Consider the following 18,965-nt stretch of genomic DNA (forward strand, 5'->3'; position numbering starts at 1 on the left):
ACGGGCGCTAGGCCTACCCACACAAGTGAGGTATCATTTTTATCTAGTGACGTGGGGGAACGCTGGGTGGAAGGAAATTTGTGACTCCTCTCAGATTCCCGACCTTTCTGACACTGAAATGTGAGGAAACTGTGTTTTTTTTAGCCAAATTTTGAGGTTTGCAAAGGATTCTGGGTAACAGAACCTGGTCAGAGCCCCACAAGTCACCCCTTCTTGGATTCCCCTAGGTCTCTAGTTTTCAAAAATGCACAGGTTTGGTAGGTTTCCCTAGGTGCCGGCTGAGCTAGAGGCCAAAATCTACAGGTAGGCACTTTGCAAAAAAACACCTATGTTTTCTGTCAAAAATTGTGATGTGTCCACGTTGTGTTTTGGGGCATTTCCTGTCGCGGGCGCTAGGCCTACCCACACAAGTGAGGTATCATTTTTATCGGTAAACTTGGGGTAAAGCTGGGTGGAAGGAAATTTGTGGCTCCTCTCAGATTCCAGAACTTTCTGTCACCGAAATGTGAGGAAAATGTGTTTTTTTTAGCCAAATTTTGAGGTTTGCAAAGGATTCTGGGTAACAGAACCTGGTCAGAGCCCCACAAGTCACCCCATCTTGGATTCCCCTTGGTCTCTAGTTTGCAAAAATGCACAGCTTTGGTAGGTTTCCCTAGGTGCCGGCTGAGCTAGAGGCCAAAATCTACAGGTAGGCACTTTGCAAAAAAACACCTCTGTTTTCTGTCAAAAATTGTGATGTGTCCACGTTGTGTTTTGGGGCATTTCCTGTCACGGGCGCTAGGCCTACCCACACAAGTGAGGTATCATTTTTATCTGGTGACTTGGGGGAACGCTGGGTGGAAGGAAATTTGTGGCTCCTCTCAGATTCCCGACCTTTCTGTCACCGAAATGTGAGGAAAACGTGTTTTTTTAGCCGGGGTTTGCAAAGGATTCTGGGTAAAAGGACCTGGTCAGAGCCCCACAAGTCACCCCATCTTGGATTCCCCTAGGTCTCTACTTTTAAAAAATGCACAGGTTTGGTAGGTTTCCCTAGGTGCCGGCTGAGCTAGAGGCCAAAATCTACATGTTGACACTTTGCAAAAAACACCTCTGTTTTCTGTCAAAAATTGTGATGTGTCCACATTGTGTTTTGGGGCATTTCGGGTCACGGGCGCTAGGCCTACCCACACAAGTGAGGTATCATTTTTATCGGTAAACTTGGGGTAAAGCTGGGTGGAAGGAAATTTGTGGCTCCTCTCAGATTCCAGAACTTTCTGTCACCGAAATGTGAGGAAAATGTGTTTTTTTTAGCCAAATTTTGAGGTTTGCAAAGGATTCTGGGTAACAGAACCTGGTCAGAGCCCCACAAGTCACCCCATCTTGGATTCCCCTTCGTCTCTAGTTTGCAAAAATGCACAGCTTTGGTAGGTTTCTCTAGGTGCCGGCTGAGCTAGAGGCCAAAATCTACAGGTAGGCACTTTGCAAAAAAACACCTCTGTTTTCTGTCAAAAATTGTGATGTGTCCACGTTGTGTTTTGGGGCATTTCCTGACACGGGCGCTAGGCCTACCCACACAAGTGAGGTATCATTTTTATCTGGTGACTTGGGGGAACGCTGGGTGGAAGGAAATTTTTTGGCTCCTCTCAGATTCCCGACCTTTCTGTCACCGAAATGTGAGGAAAACGTGTTTTTTTAGCCGAGGTTTGCAAAGGATTCTGGGTAAAAGAACCTGGTCAGAGCCCCACAAGTCACCCCATCTTGGATTCCCCTAGGTCTCTACTTTTAAAAAATGCACAGGTTTGGTAGGTTTCCCTAGGTGCCGGCTGAGCTAGAGGCCAAAATCTACATGTTGACACTTTGCAAAAAACACCTCTGTTTTCTGTCAAAAATTGTGATGTGTCCACATTGTGTTTTGGGGCATTTCCTGTCGCGGGCGCTAGGCCTACCCACACAAGTGAGGTATCATTTTTATCGGTAAACTTGGGGTAAAGCTGGGTGGAAGGAAATTTGTGGCTCCTCTCAGATTCCAGAACTTTCTGTCACCGAAATGTGAGGAAAATGTGTTTTTTTTAGCCAAATTTTGAGGTTTGCAAAGGATTCTGGGTAACAGAACCTGGTCAGATCCCCACAAGTCACCCCATCTTGGATTCCCCTTCGTCTCTAGTTTGCAAAAATGCACAGCTTTGGTAGGTTTCCCTAGGTGCCGGCTGAGCTAGAGGCCAAAATCTACAGGTAGGCACTTTGCAAAAAAACACCTCTGTTTTCTGTCAAAAATTGTGATGTGTCCACGTTGTGTTTTGGGGCATTTCCTGTCGCGGGCGCTAGGCCTACCCACACAAGTGAGGTATCATTTTTATCTGGTGACTTGGGGGAACGCTGGGTGGAAGGAAATTTGTGGCTCCTCTCAGATTCCAGAACTTTCTGTCACTGAAATGTGAGGAAAATTTGTTTTATTAGCCAAATGTTGAGGTTTGCAAAGGATTCTGGGTAACAGAACCTGGTCAGAGCCCCACAAGTCACCTCATCTTGGATTCCTCTTGGTCTCTAGTTTGCAAAAATGCACAGGTTTGGTAGGTTTCCCTAGGTGCCGGCTGAGCTAGAGGCCAAAATCTACAGGTAGGCACTTTGCAAAAAAACACCTCTGTTTTCTGTCAAAAATTGTGATGTGTCCACGTTGTGTTTTGGGGCATTTCCTGTCACGGGCGCTAGGCCTACCCACACAAGTGAGGTATCATTTGTATCTGGTGACTTGGGGGAACGCTGGGTGGAAGGAAATTTGTGGCTCCTCTCAGATTCCAGAACTTTCTGTCACTGAAATGTGAGGAAAATTTGTTTTTTTAGCCGCATTTTGAGGTTTGCAAAGTATTCTGGGTAACAGAACCTGGTCAGAGCCCCACAAGTCACCCCTTCTTGGATTCCCCTAGGTCTCTAGTTTTCATAAATGCACAGGTTTGGTAGGTTTCCCTAGGTGCCGGCTGAGCTAGAGGCCAAAATCTACAGGTAGGCCCTTTGCAAAAGAACACCTCCGTTTTCTTTAAAAAATGTGATGTGTCCCTGTTGTGTTTTGGGGCATTTCCTGTCACGGGCGCTATGCCTACCCACACAAGTGAGGTATCATTTTTATCGGGAGACTTGGGGGAACGCTGGGTGGAAGGAAATTTGTGGCTCCTCTCAGATTCCCGACCTTTCTGTCACCGAAATGTGAGGAAAACGTGTTTTTTTAGCCAATTTTTGAGGTTTGCAAAGGATTCTGGGTAAAAGAACCTGGTCAGAACCCCACAAGTCACCCCATCTTGGATTCCCCTAGGTCTCTACTTTTGGAAAATGCACAGGTTTGGTAGGTTTCCCTAGGTGCCGGCTGAGCTAGAGGCCAAAATCTACAGGTAGGCACTTTGCAAAAAACACCTCTGTTTTCTGTCAAAAATTGTGATGTGTCCATATTGTGTTTTGGGGCATTTCCTGTCACGGGCGCTAGGCCTACCCACACAAGTGAGGTATCATTTTTATCTGGTGACGTGGGGGAACGCTGGGTGGAAGGAAATTTGTGGCTCCTCTCAGATTCCCGACCTTTCTGACACTGAAATGTGAGGAAAATGTGTTTTTTTAGCCAAATTTTGAGGTTTGCAAAGGATTCTGGGTAACAGAACCTGGTCAGAGCCCCACAAGTCACCCCTTCTTGGATTCCCCTAGGTCTCTAGTTTTCAAAAATGCACAGGTTTGGTAGGTTTCCCTAGGTGCCGGCTGAGTTAGAGGCCAAAATCTACAGGTAGGCACTTTGCAAAAAAACACCTCTGTTTTCTGTCAAAAATTGTGATGTGTCCACGTTGTGTTTTGGGGCATTTCCTGTCGCGGGCGCTAGGCCTACCCACACAAGTGAGGTATCATTTTTATCGGTAAACTTGGGGTAAAGCTGGGTGGAAGGAAATTTGTGGCTCCTCTCAGATTCCAGAACTTTCTGTCACCGAAATGTGAGGAAAATGTGTTTTTTTTAGCCAAATTTTGAGGTTTGCAAAGGATTCGGGGTAACAGAACCTGGTCAGAGCCCCACAAGTCACCCCATTTTGGATTCCCCTTGGTCTCTAGTTTGCAAAAATGCACAGCTTTGGTAGGTTTCCCTAGGTGCCGGCTGAGCTAGAGGCCAAAATCTACAGGTAGGCACTTTGCAAAAAAACACCTCTGTTTTCTGTCAAAAATTGTGATGTGTCCACGTTGTGTTTTGGGGCATTTCCTGTCACGGGCGCTAGGCCTACCCACACAAGTGAGGTATCATTTTTATCTGGTGACTTGGGGGAACGCTGGGTGGAAGGAAATTTGTGGCTCCTCTCAGATTCCCGACCTTTCTGTCACCGAAATGTGAGGAAAACGTGTTTTTTTAGCCGAGGTTTGCAAAGGATTCTGGGTAAAAGGACCTGGTCAGAGCCCCACAAGTCACCCTATCTTGGATTCCCCTATGTCTCTACTTTTAAAAAATGCACAGGTTTGGTAGGTTTCCCTAGGTGCCGGCTGAGCTAGAGGCCAAAATCTACATGTTGACACTTTGCAAAAAACACCTCTGTTTTCTGTCAAAAATTGTGATGTGTCCACATTGTGTTTTGGGGCATTTCCTGTCGCGGGCACTAGGCCTACCCACACAAGTGAGGTATCATTTTTATCGGTAAACTTGGGGTAAAGCTGGGTGGAAGGAAATTTGTGGCTCCTCTCAGATTCCAGAACTTTCTGTCACCGAAATGTGAGGAAAATGTGTTTTTTTTAGCCAAATTTTGAGGTTTGCAAAGGATTCTGGGTAACAGAACCTGGTCAGAGCCCCACAAGTCACCCCATCTTGGATTCCCCTTTGTCTCTAGTTTGCAAAAATGCACAGCTTTGGTAGGTTTCCCTAGGTGCCGGCTGAGCTAGAGGCCAAAATCTACAGGTAGGCACTTTGCAAAAAAACACCTCTGTTTTCTGTCAAAAATTGTGATGTGTCCACGTTGTGTTTTGGGGCATTTCCTGTCACGGGCGCTAGGCCTACCCACACAAGTGAGGTATCATTTTTATCTGGTGACTTGGGGGAACGCTGGGTGGAAGGAAATTTGTGGCTCCTCTCAGATTCCCGACCTTTCTGTCACCGAAATGTGAGGAAAACGTGTTTTTTTAGCCGAGGTTTGCAAAGGATTCTGGGTAAAAGAACCTGGTCAGAGCCCCACAAGTCACCCCATCTTGGATTCCCCTAGGTCTCTACTTTTAAAAAATGCACAGGTTTGGTAGGTTTCCCTATGTGCCGGCTGAGCTAGAGGCCAAAATCTACATGTTGACACTTTGCAAAAAGCACCTCTGTTTTCTGTCAAAAATTGTGATGTGTCCACATTGTGTTTTGGGGCATTTCCTGTCGCGGGCGCTAGGCCTACCCACACAAGTGAGGTATCATTTTTATCGGTAAACTTGGGGTAAAGCTGGGTGGAAGGAAATTTGTGGCTCCTCTCAGATTCCAGAACTTTCTGTCACCGAAATGTGAGGAAAATGTGTTTTTTTTAGCCAAATTTTGAGGTTTGCAAAGGATTCTGGGTAACAGAACCTGGTCAGAGCCCCACAAGTCACCCCATCTTGGATTCCCCTTCGTCTCTAGTTTGCAAAAATGCACAGCTTTGGTAGGTTTCCCTATGTGCCGGCTGAGCTAGAGGCCAAAATCTACAGGTAGGCACTTTGCAAAAAAACACCTCTGTTTTCTGTCAAAAATTGTGATGTGTCCACGTTGTGTTTTGGGGCATTTCCTGTCGCGGGCGCTAGGCCTACCCACACAAGTGAGGTATCATTTTTATCTGGTGACTTGGGGGAACGCTGGGTGGAAGGAAATTTGTGGCTCCTCTCAGATTCCAGAACTTTCTGTCACTGAAATGTGAGGAAAATTTTTTTTTTTTGCCACATTTTGAGGTTTGCAAAGGATTCTGGGTAACAGAACCTGGTCAGAGCCCCACAAGTCACCTCATCTTGGATTCCCCTTGGTCTCTAGTTTGTAAAAATGCACAGGTTTGGTAGGTTTCCCTAGGTGCCGGCTGAGCTAGAGGCCAAAATCTACAGGTAGGCACTTTGCAAAAAAACACCTCTGTTTTCTGTCAAAAATTGTGATGTGTCTACGTTGTGTTTTGGGGCATTTCCTGTCACGGGCGCTAGGCCTACCCACACAAGTGAGGTATCATTTGTATCTGGTGACTTGGGGGAACGCTGGGTGGAAGGAAATTTGTGGCTCCTCTCAGATTCCAGAACTTTCTGTCACTGAAATGTGAGGAAAATGTGTTTTTTTAGCCACATTTTGAGGTTTGCAAAGTATTCTGGGTAACAGAACCTGGTCAGAGCCCCACAAGTCACCCCTTCTTGGATTCCCCTAGGTCTCTAGTTTTCAAAAATGCACAGGTTTGGTAGGTTTCCCTAGGTGCCGGCTGAGCTAGAGGCCAAAATCTACAGGTAGGCACTTTGCAAAAAAACACCTCTGTTTTCTGTCAAAAATTGTGATGTGTCCACGTTGTGTTTTGGGGCATTTCCTGTCACGGGCGCTAGGCCTACCCACACAAGTGAGGCATCATTTTTATCTGGTGACTTGGGGGAACGCTGGGTGGAAGGAAATTTGTGGCTCCTCTCAGATTCCCGACCTTTCTGTCACCAAAATGTGAAGAAAACGTGTTTTTTTTAGCCAAAGTTTGAGGTTTGCAAAGGATTCTGGGTAAAAGAACCTGGTCAGAGCCCCACAAGTTACCCCATCTTGGATTCCCCTAGGTCTCTACTTTTAAAAAATGCACAGGTTTGGTAGGTTTCCCTAGGTGCCGGCTGTGCTAGAAGCCAAAATCTACATGTGGGCACTTTGCAAAAAACACCTCTGTTTTCTGTCAAAAATTGTGATGTGTCCACATTGTGTTTTGGGGCATTTCCTGTCGCGGGCGCTAGGCCTACCCACAGAAGTGAGGTATCATTTTTATCGGTAAACTTGGGGGAAAGCTGGGTGGAAGGAAATTTGTGGCTCCTCTCGGATTCCAGAACTTTCTGTCACTGAAATGTGAGGAAAATGTGTTTTTTTAGCCAAATTTTGATGTTTGCAAAGGATTCTGGGTAACAGAACCTGGTCGGAGCCCCACAAGTCACCCCTTCTTGGATTCCCCTTGGTCTCTAGTTTTCAAAAATGCACAGGTTTGGTAGGTTTCCCTAGGTGGCGGCTGAGCTAGAGGCCAAAATCTACAGGTAGGCACTTTGCAAAAAAACACCTCTGTTTTCTGTCAAAAATTGTGATGTGTCCACGTTGTGTTTTGGGGCATTTCCTGTCACGGGCGCTAGGCCTACCCACACAAGTGAGGTATCATTTTTATCTGGTGAATTGGGGGAACGCTGGGTGGAAGGAAATTTGTGGCTCCTCTCAGATTCCCGACCTTTCTGTCACCGAAATGTGAGGAAAACTTGTTTTTTTAGCCGAGGTTTGCAAAGGATTCTGGGTAAAAGAACCTGGTCAGAGCCCCACAAGTCACCCCATCTTGGATTCCCCTAGGTCTCTACTTTTAAAAAATGCACAGGGTTGGTAGGTTTCCCTAGGTGCCGGCTGAGCTAGAGGCCAAAATCTACATGTTGACACTTTGCAAAAAACACCTCTGTTTTCTGTCAAAAATTGTGATGTGTCCACATTGTGTTTTGGGGCATTTCCTGTCGCGGGCGCTAGGCCTACCCACACAAGTGAGGTATCATTTTTATCGGTAAACTTGGGGTAAAGCTGGGTGGAAGGAAATTTGTGGCTCCTGTCAGATTCCAGAACTTTCTGTCACCGAAATGTGAGGAAAATGTGTTTTTTTTAGCCAAATTTTGAGGTTTGCAAAGGATTCTGGGTCACAGAACCTGGTCAGAGCCCCACAAGTCACCCCATCTTGGATTCCCCTTGGTCTCTAGTTTGCAAAAATGCACAGCTTTGGTAGGTTTCCCTAGGTGCCGGCTGAGCTAGAGGCCAAAATCTACAGGTAGGCACTTTGCAAAAAAACACCTCTGTTTTCTGTCAAAAATTGTGATGTGTCCACGTTGTGTTTTGGGGCATTTCCTGTCGCGGGTGCTAGGCCTACCCACACAAGTGAGGTGTCATTTTTATCTGGTGACTTGGGGGAACGCTGGGTGGAAGGAAATTTGTGGCTCCTCTCAGATTCCAGAACTTTCTGTCACTGAAATGTGAGGAAAATTAGTTTTTTTAACCAAATTTTGAGGTTTGCAAAGGATTCTGGGTAACAGAACCTGGTCAGAGCCCCACAAGTCACCTCATCTTGGATTCCCCTTGGTCTCTAGTTTGCAAAAATGCACAGGTTTGGTAGGTTTCCCTAGGTGCCGGCTGAGCTAGAGGCCAAAATCTACAGGTAGGCACTTTGCAAAAAAACACCTCTGTTTTCTGTCAAAAATTGTGATGTGTCCACGTTGTGTTTTGGGGCATTTCCTGTCGCGGGCGCTAGGCCTACCCACACAAGTGAGGTATCATTTTTATCTGGTGACTTGGGGGAACGCTGGGTGGAAGGAAATTTGTGGCTCCTCTCAGATTCCAGAACTTTCTGTCACTGAAATGTGAGGAAAATGTGTTTTTTTAGCCACATTTTGAGGTTTGCAAAGTATTCTGGGTAACAGAACCTGGTCAGAGCCCCACAAGTCACCCCTTCTTGGATTCCCCTAGGTCTCTAGTTTTCATAAATGCACAGGTTTGGTAGGTTTCTCTAGGTGCCGGCTGAGCTAGAGGCCAAAATCTACAGGTAGGCCCTTTGCAAAAGAACACCTCCGTTTTCTTTAAAAAAATGTGATGTGTCCCTGTTGTGTTTTGGGGCATTTTCTGTCACGGGCGCTAGGCCTACCCACACAAGTGAGGTATCATTTTTATCGGGAGACTTGGGGGAACGCTGGGTGGAAGGAAATTTGTGGCTCCTCTCAGATTCCCGACCTTTCTGTCACCGAAATGTGAGGAAAACGTGTTTTTTTAGCCAACTTTTGAGGTTTGCAAAGGATTCTGGGTAAAAGAACCTGGTCAGAACCCCACAAGTCACCCCATCTTGGATTCCCCTAGGTCTCTACTTTTAGAAAATGCACAGGTTTGGTAGGTTTCCCTAGGTGCCGGCTGAGCTAGAGGCCAAAATCTACAGGTAGGCACTTTGCAAAAAAACACCTCTGTTTTCTGTCAAAAATTGTGATGTGTCCACGTTGTGTTTTGGGGCATTTCCTGTCACGGGCGCTAGGCCTACCCACACAAGTGAGGTATCATTTTTATCTGGTGACTTGGGGGAACGCTGGGTGGAAGGAAATTTGTGGCTCCTCTCAGATTCCCGACCTTTCTGTCACTGAAATGTGAGGAAAATGTGTTTTTTTAGCCAAATTTTGAGGTTTGCAAAGGATTCTGGGTAACAGAACCTGGTAAGAGCCCCACAAGTCACCCCATCTTGGATTCTCCTAGGTCTCTACTTTTAAAAAATGCACAGGTTTGGTAGGTTTCCCTAGGTGCCGGCTGAGCTATAGGCCAAAATCTACATGTAGGCACTTTGCAAAAAACACCTCTGTTTTCTGTCAAAAATTGTGATGTGTCCACATTGTGTTTTGGGGCATTTCCTGTCGCGGGCGCTAGGCCTACCCACACAAGTGAGGTATCATTTTTATCTGGTGACTTGGGGATACGCTGGGTGGAAGGAAATTTGTGGCTCCTCTCAGATTCCCGACCTTTCTGTCACTGAAATGTGAGGAAAATGTGTTTTTTTAGCCAAATTTTGAGGTTTGTAAAGGATTCTGGGTAACAGAACCTGGTCAGAGCCCCACAAGTCACCCCTTCTTGGATTCCCCTAGGTCTCTAGGTTTAAAAAATGCACAGGTTTGGTAGGTTTCCCTAGGTGCCGGCTGAGCTAGAGGCCAAAATCTACAGGTAGGCACTTTGCAAAAAAACACCTCTGTTTTCTGTCAAAAATTGTGATGTGTCCACGTTGTGTTTTGGGGCATTTCCTGTCACGGGCGCTAGGCCTACCCACACAAGTGAGGTATCATTTTTATCTGGTGACTTGGGGGAACGCTGGGTGGAAGGAAATTTGTGGCTCCTCTCAGATTCCCGACCTTTCTGTCACTGAAATGTGAGGAAAATGTGTTTTTTTAGCCAAATTTTGAGGTTTGCAAAGGATTGTGGGTAACAGAACCTGGTAAGAGCCCCACAAGTCACCCCATCTTGGATTCTCCTAGGTCTCTACTTTTAAAAAATGCACAGGTTTGGTAGGTTTCCCTAGGTGCCGGCTGAGCTAGAGGCCAAAATCTACATGTAGGCACTTTGCAAAAAACACCTCTGTTTTCTGTCAAAAATTGTGATGTGTCCACATTGTGTTTTGGGGCATTTCCTGTCGCGGGCGCTAGGCCTACCCACACAAGTGAGGTATCATTTTTATCGGTAAACTTGGGGGAAAGCTGGGTGGAAGGAAATTCGTGGCTCCTCTCAGATTCCAGAACTTTCTGTCACCGAAATGTGAGGAAAATGTGTTTTTTTTAGCCAAATTTTGAGGTTTGCAAAGGATTCTGGGTAACAGAACCTTGTCAGAGCCCCAAAAGTCACCCCATCTTGGATTCCCCTTGGTCTCTAGTTTGCAAAAATGCACAGCTTTGGTAGGTTTCACTAGGTGCCGGCTGAGCTAGAGTCCAAAATCTACAGGTAGGCACTTTGCAAAAAAACACCTCTGTTTTCTGTCAAAAATTGTGATGTGTCCACGTTGTGTTTTGGGGCATTTCCTGTCACGGGCGCTAGGCCTACCCACACAAGTGAGGCATCATTTTTATCTGGTGACTTGGGGGAACGCTGGGTGGAAGGAAATTTGTGGCTCCTCTCAGATTCCCGACCTTTCTGTCACTGAAATGTGAGAAAAATGTGTTTTTTTTTGCCAAATTTTGAGGTTTGCAAACGATTCTGGGTAACAGAACCTGGTCAGAGCCCCACAAGTCACCCCATCTTGGATTCCCCTTGGTCTCTAGTTTACAAAAATGCACATCTTTGGTAGGTTTCCCTAGGTGCCGTCTGAGCTAGAGGCCAAAATCTACAGGTAGGCACTTTGCAAAAAAACACCTCTGTTTTCTGTCAAAAATTGTGATGTGTCCATGTTGTGTTTTGGGGCATTTCCTGTCGCAGGCGCTAGGCCTACCCACACAAGTGAGGTATCATTTTTATCTGGTGACTTGGGGGAACGCTGGGTGGAAGGAAATTTGTGGCTCCTCTCAGATTCGTGACCTTTCTGTCACCGAAATGTGAGGAAAACATGTATTTTTAGCCAACTTTTGAGGTTTGCAAAGGATTCTGGGTAAAAGAACCTTGTCAGAGACCCACAAGTCACCTCATCTTGGATTCCCCTAGGTCTCTACTTTTAAAAAATGCACAGGTTTGGTAGGTTTCCCTAGGTGCCGGCTGAGCTAGAGGCCAAAATCTACAGGTAGGCACTTTGCAAAAGAACACCTCCGTTTTCTTTAAAAAAATTTGATTTGTCCCTGTTGTGTTTTGGGGCATTTCCTGTCACAGGCGCTAGGCCTACCCACACAAGTGAGGTATCATTTTTATCGGGAGACTTGGGGGAACGCTGAGTGGAAGGAAATTTGTGGCTCCTCTCAGATTCCCGACCTTTCTGTCACCGAAATGTGAGGAAAACGTGTTTTTTTAGCCAACTTTTGAGGTTTGCAAAGGATTCTGGGTAAAAGAACCTGGTCAGAGCCCCACAAGTCACCCCATCTTGGATTCCCCTAGGTCTCTACTTTTAGAAAATGCACAGGTTTGGTAGGTTTCCCTAGGTGCCGGCTGAGCTAGAGGCCAAAATCTACAGGTAGGCACTTTGCAAAAAACACCTCTGTGTTCTGTCAAAAATTGTGATGTGTCCATATTGTGTTTTGGGGCATTTCCTGTCACGGGTGCTAGGCCTACCCACACAAGTGAGGTATCATTTTTATCTGGTGACTTGGGGGAACGCTGGGTGGAAGGAAATTTGTGGCTCCTCTCAGATTCCCGACCTTTCTGTCACTGAAATGTGAGGAAAATGTGTTTTTTTAGCCAAATTTTAAGGTTTGCAAAGGATTCTGGGTAACAGAACCTGGTCAGAGCCCCACAAGTCACCCCTTCTTGGATTCCCCTAGGTCTCTAGTTTTCAAAAATGCACAGGTTTTTTAGGTTTCCCTAGGTGCCAGCTGAGCTAGAGGCCAAAATCTACAGGTAGGCACTTTGCAAAAAAACACCTCTGTTTTCTGTCAAAAATTGTGATGTGTCCACGTTGTGTTTTGGGGCATTTCCTGTCACGGGCGCTAGGCCTACCCACACAAGTGAGGTATCATTTTTATCTGGTGACTTGGGGGAACGCTGGGTGGAAGGAAATTTGTGGCTCCTCTCAGATTCCCGACCTTTCTGTCACCGAAATGTGAGGAAAACGTGTTTTTTTAGCCGAGGTTTGCAAAGGATTCTGGGTAAAAGGACCTGGTCAGAGCCCCACAAGTCACCCTATCTTGGATTCCCCTATGTCTCTACTTTTAAAAAATGCACAGGTTTGGTAGGTTTCCCTAGGTGCCGGCTGAGCTAGAGGCCAAAATCTACATGTTGACACTTTGCAAAAAACACCTCTGTTTTCTGTCAAAAATTGTGATGTGTCCACATTGTGTTTTGGGGCATTTCCTGTCGCGGGCACTAGGCCTACCCACACAAGTGAGGTATCATTTTTATCGGTAAACTTGGGGTAAAGCTGGGTGGAAGGAAATTTGTGGCTCCTCTCAGATTCCAGAACTTTCTGTCACCGAAATGTGAGGAAAATGTGTTTTTTTTAGCCAAATTTTGAGGTTTGCAAAGGATTCTGGGTAACAGAACCTGGTCAGAGCCCCACAAGTCACCCCATCTTGGATTCCCCTTTGTCTCTAGTTTGCAAAAATGCACAGCTTTGGTAGGTTTCCCTAGGTGCCGGCTGAGCTAGAGGCCAAAATCTACAGGTAGGCACTTTGCAAAAAAACACCTCTGTTTTCTGTCAAAAATTGTGATGTGTCCACGTTGTGTTTTGGGGCATTTCCTGTCACGGGCGCTAGGCCTACCCACACAAGTGAGGTATCATTTTTATCTGGTGACTTGGGGGAACGCTGGGTGGAAGGAAATTTGTGGCTCCTCTCAGATTCCCGACCTTTCTGTCACCGAAATGTGAGGAAAACGTGTTTTTTTAGCCGAGGTTTGCAAAGGATTCTGGGTAAAAGAACCTGGTCAGAGCCCCACAAGTCACCCCATCTTGGATTCCCCTAGGTCTCTACTTTTAAAAAATGCACAGGTTTGGTAGGTTTCCCTATGTGCCGGCTGAGCTAGAGGCCAAAATCTACATGTTGACACTTTGCAAAAAGCACCTCTGTTTTCTGTCAAAAATTGTGATGTGTCCACATTGTGTTTTGGGGCATTTCCTGTCGCGGGCGCTAGGCCTACCCACACAAGTGAGGTATCATTTTTATCGGTAAACTTGGGGTAAAGCTGGGTGGAAGGAAATTTGTGGCTCCTCTCAGATTCCAGAACTTTCTGTCACCGAAATGTGAGGAAAATGTGTTTTTTTTAGCCAAATTTTGAGGTTTGCAAAGGATTCTGGGTAACAGAACCTGGTCAGAGCCCCACAAGTCACCCCATCTTGGATTCCCCTTCGTCTCTAGTTTGCAAAAATGCACAGCTTTGGTAGGTTTCCCTATGTGCCGGCTCAGCTAGAGGCCAAAATCTACAGGTAGGCACTTTGCAAAAAAACACCTCTGTTTTCTGTCAAAAATTGTGATGTGTCCACGTTGTGTTTTGGGGCATTTCCTGTCGCGGGCGCTAGGCCTACCCACACAAGTGAGGTATCATTTTTATCTGGTGACTTGGGGGAACGCTGGGTGGAAGGAAATTTGTGGCTCCTCTCAGATTCCAGAACTTTCTGTCACTGAAATGTGAGGAAAATTTGTTTTTTTTGCCACATTTTGAGGTTTGCAAAGGATTCTGGGTAACAGAACCTGGTCAGAGCCCCACAAGTCACCTCATCTTGGATTCCCCTTGGTCTCTAGTTTGTAAAAATGCACAGGTTTGGTAGGTTTCCCTAGGTGCCGGCTGAGCTAGAGGCCAAAATCTACAGGTAGGCACTTTGCAAAAAAACACCTCTGTTTTCTGTCAAAAATTGTGATGTGTCTACGTTGTGTTTTGGGGCATTTCCTGTCACGGGCGCTAGGCCTACCCACACAAGTGAGGTATCATTTGTATCTGGTGACTTGGGGGAACGCTGGGTGGAAGGAAATTTGTGGCTCCTCTCAGATTCCAGAACTTTCTGTCACTGAAATGTGAGGAAAATGTGTTTTTTTAGCCACATTTTGAGGTTTGCAAAGTATTCTGGGTAACAGAACCTGGTCAGAGCCCCACAAGTCACCCCTTCTTGGATTCCCCTAGGTCTCTAGTTTTCAAAAATGCACAGGTTTGGTAGGTTTCCCTAGGTGCCGGCTGAGCTAGAGGCCAAAATCTACAGGTAGGCACTTTGCAAAAAAACACCTCTGTTTTCTGTCAAAAATTGTGATGTGTCCACGTTGTGTTTTGGGGCATTTCCTGTCACGGGCGCTAGGCCTACCCACACAAGTGAGGCATCATTTTTATCTGGTGACTTGGGGGAACGCTGGGTGGAAGGAAATTTGTGGCTCCTCTCAGATTCCCGACCTTTCTGTCACCAAAATGTGAAGAAAACGTGTTTTTTTTAGCCAAAGTTTGAGGTTTGCAAAGGATTCTGGGTAAAAGAACCTGGTCAGAGCCCCACAAGTTACCCCATCTTGGATTCCCCTAGGTCTCTACTTTTAAAAAATGCACAGGTTTGGTAGGTTTCCCTAGGTGCCGGCTGTGCTAGAAGCCAAAATCTACATGTGGGCACTTTGCAAAAAACACCTCTGTTTTCTGTCAAAAATTGTGATGTGTCCACATTGTGTTTTGGGGCATTTCCTGTCACGGGCGCTAGGCCTACCCACACAAGTGAGGTATCATTTTTATCGGGAGACTTGGGGGAACGCTGAGTGGAAGGAAATTTGTGGCTCCTCTCAGATTCCCGACCTTTCTGTCACCGAAATGTGAGGAAAACGTGTTTTTTTAGCCAACTTTTGAGGTTTGCAAAGGATTCTGGGTAAAAGAACCTGGTCAGAGCCCCACAAGTCACCCCATCTTGGATTCCCCTAGGTCTCTACTTTTAGAAAATGCACAGGTTTGGTAGGTTTCCCTAGGTGGCGGCTGAGCTAGAGGCCAAAATCTACAGGTAGGCACTTTGCAAAAAAACACCTCTGTTTTCTGTCAAAAATTGTGATGTGTCCACGTTGTGTTTTGGGGCATTTCCTGTCACGGGCGCTAGGCCTACCCACACAAGTGAGGTATCATTTTTATCTGGTGAATTGGGGGAACGCTGGGTGGAAGGAAATTTGTGGCTCCTCTCAGATTCCCGACCTTTCTGTCACCGAAATGTGAGGAAAACTTGTTTTTTTAGCCGAGGTTTGCAAAGGATTCTGGGTAAAAGAACCTGGTCAGAGCCCCACAAGTCACCCCATCTTGGATTCCCCTAGGTCTCTACTTTTAAAAAATGCACAGGGTTGGTAGGTTTCCCTAGGTGCCGGCTGAGCTAGAGGCCAAAATCTACATGTTGACACTTTGCAAAAAACACCTCTGTTTTCTGTCAAAAATTGTGATGTGTCCACATTGTGTTTTGGGGCATTTCCTGTCGCGGGCGCTAGGCCTACCCACACAAGTGAGGTATCATTTTTATCGGTAAACTTGGGGTAAAGCTGGGTGGAAGGAAATTTGTGGCTCCTGTCAGATTCCAGAACTTTCTGTCACCGAAATGTGAGGAAAATGTGTTTTTTTTAGCCAAATTTTGAGGTTTGCAAAGGATTCTGGGTCACAGAACCTGGTCAGAGCCCCACAAGTCACCCCATCTTGGATTCCCCTTGGTCTCTAGTTTGCAAAAATGCACAGCTTTGGTAGGTTTCCCTAGGTGCCGGCTGAGCTAGAGGCCAAAATCTACAGGTAGGCACTTTGCAAAAAAACACCTCTGTTTTCTGTCAAAAATTGTGATGTGTCCACGTTGTGTTTTGGGGCATTTCCTGTCGCGGGCGCTAGGCCTACCCACACAAGTGAGGTGTCATTTTTATCTGGTGACTTGGGGGAACGCTGGGTGGAAGGAAATTTGTGGCTCCTCTCAGATTCCAGAACTTTCTGTCACTGAAATGTGAGGAAAATTAGTTTTTTTAACCAAATTTTGAGGTTTGCAAAGGATTCTGGGTAACAGAACCTGGTCAGAGCCCCACAAGTCACCTCATCTTGGATTCCCCTTGGTCTCTAGTTTGCAAAAATGCACAGGTTTGGTAGGTTTCCCTAGGTGCCGGCTGAGCTAGAGGCCAAAATCTACAGGTAGGCACTTTGCAAAAAAACACCTCTGTTTTCTGTCAAAAATTGTGATGTGTCCACGTTGTGTTTTGGGGCATTTCCTGTCGCGGGCGCTAGGCCTACCCACACAAGTGAGGTATCATTTTTATCTGGTGACTTGGGGGAACGCTGGGTGGAAGGAAATTTGTGGCTCCTCTCAGATTCCAGAACTTTCTGTCACTGAAATGTGAGGAAAATGTGTTTTTTTAGCCACATTTTGAGGTTTGCAAAGTATTCTGGGTAACAGAACCTGGTCAGAGCCCCACAAGTCACCCCTTCTTGGATTCCCCTAGGTCTCTAGTTTTCATAAATGCACAGGTTTGGTAGGTTTCTCTAGGTTCCGGCTGAGCTAGAGGCCAAAATCTACAGGTAGGCCCTTTGCAAAAGAACACCTCCGTTTTCTTTAAAAAAATGTGATGTGTCCCTGTTGTGTTTTGGGGCATTTTCTGTCACGGGCGCTAGGCCTACCCACACAAGTGAGGTATCATTTTTATCGGGAGACTTGGGGGAACGCTGGGTGGAAGGAAATTTGTGGCTCCTCTCAGATTCCCGACCTTTCTGTCACCGAAATGTGAGGAAAACGTGTTTTTTTAGCCAACTTTTGAGGTTTGCAAAGGATTCTGGGTAAAAGAACCTGGTCAGAACCCCACAAGTCACCCCATCTTGGATTCCCCTAGGTCTCTACTTTTAGAAAATGCACAGGTTTGGTAGGTTTCCCTAGGTGCCGGCTGAGCTAGAGGCCAAAATCTACAGGTAGGCACTTTGCAAAAAAACACCTCTGTTTTCTGTCAAAAATTGTGATGTGTCCACGTTGTGTTTTGGGGCATTTCCTGTCACGGGCGCTAGGCCTACCCACACAAGTGAGGTATCATTTTTATCTGGTGACTTGGGGGAACGCTGGGTGGAAGGAAATTTGTGGCTCCTCTCAGATTCCCGACCTTTCTGTCACTGAAATGTGAGGAAAATGTGTTTTTTTAGCCAAATTTTGAGGTTTGCAAAGGATTCTGGGTAACAGAACCTGGTAAGAGCCCCACAAGTCACCCCATCTTGGATTCTCCTAGGTCTCTACTTTTAAAAAATGCACAGGTTTGGTAGGTTTCCCTAGGTGCCGGCTGAGCTATAGGCCAAAATCTACATGTAGGCACTTTGCAAAAAACACCTCTGTTTTCTGTCAAAAATTGTGATGTGTCCACATTGTGTTTTGGGGCATTTCCTGTCGCGGGCGCTAGGCCTACCCACACAAGTGAGGTATCATTTTTATCTGGTGACTTGGGGGAACGCTGGGTGGAAGGAAATTTGTGGCTCCTCTCAGATTCCCGACCTTTCTGTCACTGAAATGTGAGGAAAATGTGTTTTTTTAGCCAAATTTTGAGGTTTGTAAAGGATTCTGGGTAACAGAACCTGGTCAGAGCCCCACAAGTCACCCCTTCTTGGATTCCCCTAGGTCTCTAGGTTTAAAAAATGCACAGGTTTGGTAGGTTTCCCTAGGTGCCGGCTGAGCTAGAGGCCAAAATCTACAGGTAGGCACTTTGCAAAAAAACACCTCTGTTTTCTGTCAAAAATTGTGATGTGTCCACGTTGTGTTTTGGGGCATTTCCTGTCACGGGCGCTAGGCCTACCCACACAAGTGAGGTATCATTTTTATCTGGTGACTTGGGGGAACGCTGGGTGGAAGGAAATTTGTGGCTCCTCTCAGATTCCCGACCTTTCTGTCACTGAAATGTGAGGAAAATGTGTTTTTTTAGCCAAATTTTGAGGTTTGCAAAGGATTGTGGGTAACAGAACCTGGTAAGAGCCCCACAAGTCACCCCATCTTGGATTCTCCTAGGTCTCTACTTTTAAAAAATGCACAGGTTTGGTAGGTTTCCCTAGGTGCCGGCTGAGCTAGAGGCCAAAATCTACATGTAGGCACTTTGCAAAAAACACCTCTGTTTTCTGTCAAAAATTGTGATGTGTCCACATTGTGTTTTGGGGCATTTCCTGTCGCGGGCGCTAGGCCTACCCACACAAGTGAGGTATCATTTTTATCGGTAAACTTGGGGGAAAGCTGGGTGGAAGGAAATTCGTGGCTCCTCTCAGATTCCAGAACTTTCTGTCACCGAAATGTGAGGAAAATGTGTTTTTTTTAGCCAAATTTTGAGGTTTGCAAAGGATTCTGGGTAACAGAACCTTGTCAGAGCCCCAAAAGTCACCCCATCTTGGATTCCCCTTGGTCTCTAGTTTGCAAAAATGCACAGCTTTGGTAGGTTTCACTAGGTGCCGGCTGAGCTAGAGGCCAAAATCTACAGGTAGGCACTTTGCAAAAAAACACCTCTGTTTTCTGTCAAAAATTGTGATGTGTCCACGTTGTGTTTTGGGGCATTTCCTGTCACGGGCGCTAGGCCTACCCACACAAGTGAGGCATCATTTTTATCTGGTGACTTGGGGGAACGCTGGGTGGAAGGAAATTTGTGGCTCCTCTCAGATTCCCGACCTTTCTGTCACTGAAATGTGAGAAAAATGTGTTTTTTTTAGCCAAATTTTGAGGTTTGCAAACGATTCTGGGTAACAGAACCTGGTCAGAGCCCCACAAGTC

This window comes from Pleurodeles waltl, chromosome 4_1 (genome assembly GCF_031143425.1).
Source record: "Pleurodeles waltl isolate 20211129_DDA chromosome 4_1, aPleWal1.hap1.20221129, whole genome shotgun sequence".
Lineage (NCBI taxonomy): Eukaryota > Metazoa > Chordata > Amphibia > Caudata > Salamandridae > Pleurodeles > Pleurodeles waltl.